Source organism: Herpailurus yagouaroundi, unplaced genomic scaffold, assembly GCF_014898765.1.
Source record: "Herpailurus yagouaroundi ecotype Mexico unplaced genomic scaffold, PumYag 182, whole genome shotgun sequence".
NCBI lineage: Eukaryota > Metazoa > Chordata > Mammalia > Carnivora > Felidae > Herpailurus > Herpailurus yagouaroundi.
In genome coordinates, this window is record NW_024412413.1 from 27076819 (window position 1) to 27083278 (window position 6460).

Below are 6460 nucleotides of genomic sequence, written 5' to 3' on the forward strand. Positions count from 1 at the left end.
AAGGCTCCTAGGAGGGATGGAAGACTCCGCCGAACGAGTGGTAATATGATCCAGTCCTGGCCACTGTGAGCTCAGGGGGAAGTCAGCTAGGGTTCTGTTTTGTTGTTGTTGTTTTTTAAGACTTTCCTTCATAAGAAAAAGAAATCAATGCAAGGGCATGCTCTCCTCTTCTGGACACGTGTGTTTTTGCATGCGTCCTATGAGCCTTTGGAGCGTTGGAAGAAATGAGGAGGAACATCATTGCTGACATGCTTGAAGATATCAGAGAGGAAAGGCAGAAAACCTCAGCACTGGGGGAGGAGCAGTCCTTAACAGTGTTTTTGTGCCACTGTATTAACCTTGGAACTACCCCCACCTCGGGCTTAACTGAGGTTATAAATCCTTGCCTGAAGCACCTGTGTCACCACTGAAATCAACCCATTGTATGGTGGCGGGGCTAAGGGCACACCTCTGAAGAAGCCAGCAGCATGGAGCCCCTGCTGGTTGCTGCCAGATGAGGATTTTTAAAGAAGAGCCAGGAATCCAGATTTTTATAGAAAAGTCCAGATTTTTAAATATTGGCTCATTTGAAAGAAATATGTGCAAGCCGAACAAAACACGTTTGGAAGCCAAGTTCGGCCCATAGGCGGGCAGTTTTCAACCCCTGCTCCACCTCAGAGAGTTGTAGGAACTAAATTAAATGAGTTTAAAATAAGATCGGTAATAATAACGGCAAACACTCACATAGCACTTAATACGGCCCAGGCGTTATTCTGCTTCCTTTACTGACCCAGTCCTCGTATGTAACCACGTCCTGCAAGCACCTCATAGAGATATTTTAACAGATAAAGAAAGTAAGGAAAAGAGAACCCCCTCGCCCTGCCCCTTCAGGCCTAGGGGCGGGGGTGGCTTTCCCTGGGAGCTGGTTCCCTTAGCCCTGCCCACATTTCTGTACGAGGTCCCTTTGTTAAATTCTTCTTGGTTATACTCTTTTTAGTATGCCATCCACTGCCCTCCGGGACACTCACTGACTGATATGAATGATGAAGAAGGTGGATGGGTCCTTGCCCTCCTGATGCGCACATTCTGGTAACAACTACATAAACGAGATAGCCACTGGTACCGTGAAGAAAATAAAAGGTGATGCGACTGAAGATGGCCGAGAGAGGCTACTTGAGGGGGAGACATCTGAGCTGAGACAGAAGGTCCGAAGGGGAGCCAGCAACCCCAGGACCTGGGAGACCCCTCTTCGGGCACACGTGCCTGTCTATGTCAAAGTTTTGGGGCTAGAACAAGCATGGCGTGCTGGAAGGATAACAAGAGGCCAGGGGGGCTGGAAATTGGTGAGGTGGGGGAGAGTGGTGGGACGATGGTCAGGGAGATAGAAGGCACCAGTCACTGCTGGGCGTGCTGGGATCTGGGCTTTAAGACTATTGGCAATTCTTACATTTCCTATCGGAGCCACAGGGATGAGAGGAGGGTGGCTGTCTCCTCTCCCCACGATGGCATGTATTTATTCATTGATATCCTTATACTCCAAAAAGGGGGAATCATCTGGCAGAAATGCTACTTTGCCTGCCGTGTTCAAGCCTCCAATTCGACCTGATGTTGTGAACTTTGTTCACACCCACTCGGCAAGAACGACAGACAGCCCCGTGTTGTCAGTGACTTAGCAGGTCATTGAAGCAGTGCTGAGTCTTGGGGTGCTGGCAGAGCCGTGGCTCCAATTCCCAGAGTTCAAGGCAATGGGACTCACCATTCTGGCCAGGTGCCTCTGGAAACGTGTGTTGTGGGGGCCGCGTGTTCGCACCAACCGAAACCTGGCGTCGTTAGCACTGCAAAATGAGCACGACACAGAGGCGGGGCGTCATCTGCTCTGCCTGGCTGCCTCCACCTTACCAGTGCTGGTCATGTCTGAAGGTCATCGTATTGGGCCCCTGGGTGGCTCAGTCGGTTCAGTGTCTGACTCTTGATCGCAGCTCAGGTCATGATCTTACGGTGGTTCGTGAGTTCGAGCCCCCACCTTGGGCTCCGCACTGACAGCGCTGGGGCCTGGTTGGGATTCTGTCTCTCCCTCTCCCTCCCTCAAAATAAACAAACTTTAAAAAAACTAAGTAAATAAAAATAAAGGTCATCGTATTGAGGAAGTTCCTGAACTTCCTTTGATGGTTGAAGATAAAGTTGAAGGTTACAAGAAGTCCAAGGTGGCTGTTTTGCTTCCTAAGAGACTTAAAGCCTGGAATGATATCAAAGAGTTCTATGCCTCTCAGCAAATGAGAGCTGGCAAGGGGCAAAATGAGAAACTGTTGCCATATCCAGTGCAGGGGACCCTGCGTTATCTCTAATGAGGACAACGTTGTCCCCAGAAACATCCTTGGATTTACTTTACTTAATGTAAGCCAAGCGAACATTTCGCAGCTTGCTTCTGGTGGGTATGTGGACGTTTCTGCATTTGGACTGAAAGTGCTCCCCGCAAGTTAGACGATCTGTATGGCACTTGGCAGAAGGGTGCCTCCCTCAAGAGTAACTAGAAGCTTCCCGTGCACAAGATGCTTAACACAGACCTTAGCGGAATCTTGAAAAGCCCAGAGATCCAAAGAGCCCTCTGAGCACCACGGAAGAAGACTCGTCGCAGAGCCCTGAAGAATCACGTTTGAAGCTAACCCTGTATGTCAAGACTATGCCCCAGAACAGCGTTCATCGCCAGGCCAAGAATCACAAACTCTGGATGGACAGAGCAGCCGCAGCCTTAGAAGCCAAATCAGAGAAGAGGGTTCCAGGCAAGAGGTCTGTGTAGAGAAGAAAGGAAAGAAGGCTGCTGGTGTGAAAAAGCAGAAGAAACTTTGGCGGGGGGCGGGGGGGGAGACCGCAGCTTCCAAGCAACTGACAAGAAGCCTGAACAAGAGAAACCCACCTCGGAAGAAAAGAAGGCTGCTGCATAAAAAGTTAAATTTGTTTATTCCATAAGAGTCAAATCATTTCGGACAGCTAATTTTGAATAAAGACCTGATCAAAGGCAGGAAGAAAAAAAAAAGACTTTTAGGAATTCTTTGAAGGTCTTCCGGTAGGGGAGTTATTTGAGCTGTTTTTTAAGTCTACGGTCTTCTCCTGTGTGGACAGTGGATTATACATCAGCGAGAGGTTATTGTCACCGTCCAGCCTAGAGTTGTTGGTGCTTTGAACAAGAGTGGTGGCAATCGGGGCACCTGGGCGGCTCAGTCGGTTAAGCGTCTGACTCTGGATTTGGGCTCAGATCATGATCTCGCGGTTCTTGAGTTTGAGCCCCGCAGTGGGCTGTGAGCTGACATTGCAGAGTCTGCTTGGGATTCTCTCTCTCTCTCTCTCTCTCTCTCTCTGCCCCTCTCTGCTCTTGCTCTCTCTCAAAATAAATAAATAAACTTAAAAAAAAAAAAGAGTGACGGCAATCAAAGTGGAGAGAGGTGAACGGGTCTGAGGTCCGTTTACACGGATTCTGAGGTATCTTAATATTCCAGTTTTTTCCATCCAGCGTCCTGGACCCCTGGAAGACAGTGAGCATGCTACAAGATTTTTTTTTTAATATTTTCATTTTTATTATATACTTTCAAATTAATATGAACATATTCTGGATCATTTGTGTGCCCACCTTACAAGAGAAGAATCATCACATAATTTCAGTGGCCTCATTTGACTGCCTACAATGACCAGCATTCAACACACTGTAATGTTTTTATTGAAATACAACACACAGAGAAAAGTACATCACCCGTAAGTACATAGCTCAAGAGATTTTCACAAACGGAACTTTTGCGGCTAAACAGCACACAGTCGAAGAACACAACGCTCCAGAAAACTCTCTCGCACCCTCTCCAAGACCCTCCCGGCCCACCTCCCAAAGGTAGCCATTGTCCTGCTTTCTAACGCCATAACTTACTTTTGCTTATTTTTTTAAATTTTGTTTTAACGTTTATTTATTTTTGAGACAGAGAGAGACAGAGCATGAACAGGGGAGGGGCAGAGAGAGAGGGAGACACAGAATCTGAAACGGGCTTCAGGCTCTGAGCTGTAGGCACAGAGCCCGACGCGGGGCTGGAACTCACGGACCGTGAAATCATGATCTGAGCCGAAGTCGGACGTTTAACCGACTGAGCCACCCAGGCGCCCCCTATTTTTGAACTTTATATGAATACAGAGAAGAGAGTTACATTAGCAGGATGAATCCGACCTCTAAAAACTCCGTCCTGGTGTGTGTGGGCAGTATGGGTGGGGTTCCCACCAGGGACAGACCCTCCATTTTAGTTCATGCATCCTGGGCATTGTGATGAAGATTTGACCTCAGAGACTAGAAACCAAATTATCACCAAGGCGGGAAGCCATCTCATTAGCATATCTTGCCTGCAACAACAGGCATGGCCCAGCACAGTCATATCAGTGGTGCTGGGCATAGAGAAGGTTCACTTGTCGTGGCTGTGGCCGGTCTGTGGCACAGAGTTTCCCACACTTAGGGGAGTCATGAGATGTTAAGGGTAAAAGAGTGATGTCTTGACTTTTGTCTTTGCCTTTCCAATCTGCACCCCAGCAACTTCCCAAGGTCCAGACCAAAAGGTCTTTTCATTAATCTAGAAGAAAAGCCTGGCTGAATCTGCTTCTAGTCACATATATGCCCCCACCTCTAACCACCCCCCATAGCCCCCCCACCTCCACCCCATGTCAAAACAGGAAAACAAGCAAAATTTGGTTTTTAGCTACTCTCTTTTTCGCTCCAGTTCTAACGTCTCCTGTTACCCCAGCGACCTCCCACTAGTCCCCAGAGTCCCTCACTGGAGACACAACCCCTACTCATCAAAATGTAGCCCTGTTGTCTCCCATTCCCTCCCAATTCTACTTTCTCTTATGTGATGATGGGTGGCATAGGGTTAATTGGAGGAATGCCCAGTGTGGTTCAGTGGAAAGAGCACTGCATTTGGGGGTAAAGAGGTCTGGTTCTAGTTCTAAAATTATATTAGATTAACTGGTTGAAAGGGACAGAATTGAACTTAAGCAAAAAAGCCACACATACACAATAATTAATGAGTTCCTACAGGAATCAGGGATCAGACACATCTGTATCAGGGTCTCCAGTGATGTCATTAGGACAGTCTCACTCTCTTCATCTCTTGGCACTGTTTTCCTTGGCTCTCCACTCCTGGTGACAAGATGGCTGCCAATGGTTGGTCCTATCTTCTCAGCAACCCCAGTGGAGCATATGAACTTCTCTTTTCCAATGTTCTGGAATCAAGTCTCGTCACTTTTCACTGGCCTCCTGGGAACACATGTTTTGATGCTCTGATTGGCCAGACCCAGTTCATATGCTCATCCCAGATTTGGGAGTAAACCCAGCACCACTCAAAATGCTATGACTGAGAGTGGGAAGGGCTGGTTCCCCCAAAGGGACTGAGTTAGGCAGAAGCAACAGATGTCTTCAGCTATTAATTGATCGTGAAAGCTTAACAAATCTTCCTGCCCTTGGGCCTGGTTTCTCACCTGAAAAATGAGAAGGATGATCCCTATAACCTCTAAGGTCCCTTCTACTTCAACATTCTATTATTCTACCTAATTTCTCATAAGAATTCAATATCGTGTTTTCATCTCTCAGAGAATAACTCCCTTAATCCAATTAAAAGGGGGAACAATAAAGACATAACTGTGTATATAATAAGCCTGTTAAGAAGGGCAAATCCCACCATATATGCATGTCTTCCCCATCCACTCTGCAGGATCCCTGCCCAGTGACCCTTAAGGAAGGAAGCAAGAGGCTGGTGCCACTGGAGAGGGAGGGGGACCGCATCGGAACTAGCCACTCATTAAATGATTAAATCGACCAATAATTATTATGCGCATCCTAGACCCCAAGCACTGTACAAGGCTCTGGGAATGCACAGTGAACAAGATACAGCCCCTGTCTCTAAGACAACAGTCTTGAGCTAGGCATAGACATGTAAGCCACTGATTTATCATCTAGAACGTCAAGGGCTATGGCAGGATGATAAAGCAGCTCAGATGGGCACCTAACGAGTGGAAGACAGGGTTTAGGGCATTAAAAGATGAGGGGATAGTCAGAGACGTCGTCCCTAAGATGAGGATCCTGAACAGGAAAGAGAGAAGAAGTTGGCGTGATGGGAAAAGCAGAGAAAGAGCATCCTCAAATGTACCTAGTCGGGCATGCTCGGGGCACTGCAGTTTGTTCTGAGTGACTGCCATGTGGAGTTTAATCCGGGCAATGGCAAGAGGGGAGGCTGAGCCTGACTGGGAGGGAAATGAAGGACCAAACCAAGGAGACTGAGTGTTATCACGGAGGCACCTGGGAGCCACTGAAGATGTCAGCAGGATACAACATCATGTTTGCACATGATGTACATATTTGCATGTAACACAATATCATATTTACAAAGGATCTACCAGTATGATGTGGATCAGAGAGACGGAAGGCCAGATTCCAGTTTTTAAGAAGTCTATGATCACA

At 47.4% G+C, this 6460-nt stretch overlaps 1 pseudogene; it reads left to right on the forward strand.

Annotated features, from left to right (window-relative positions):
* Window positions 1-863: 863 nt before the first annotated feature.
* LOC121040615 (60S ribosomal protein L4-like) lies at window positions 864-3209 on the forward strand (annotated as a pseudogene).
* Window positions 3210-6460: the final 3251 nt, after the last annotated feature.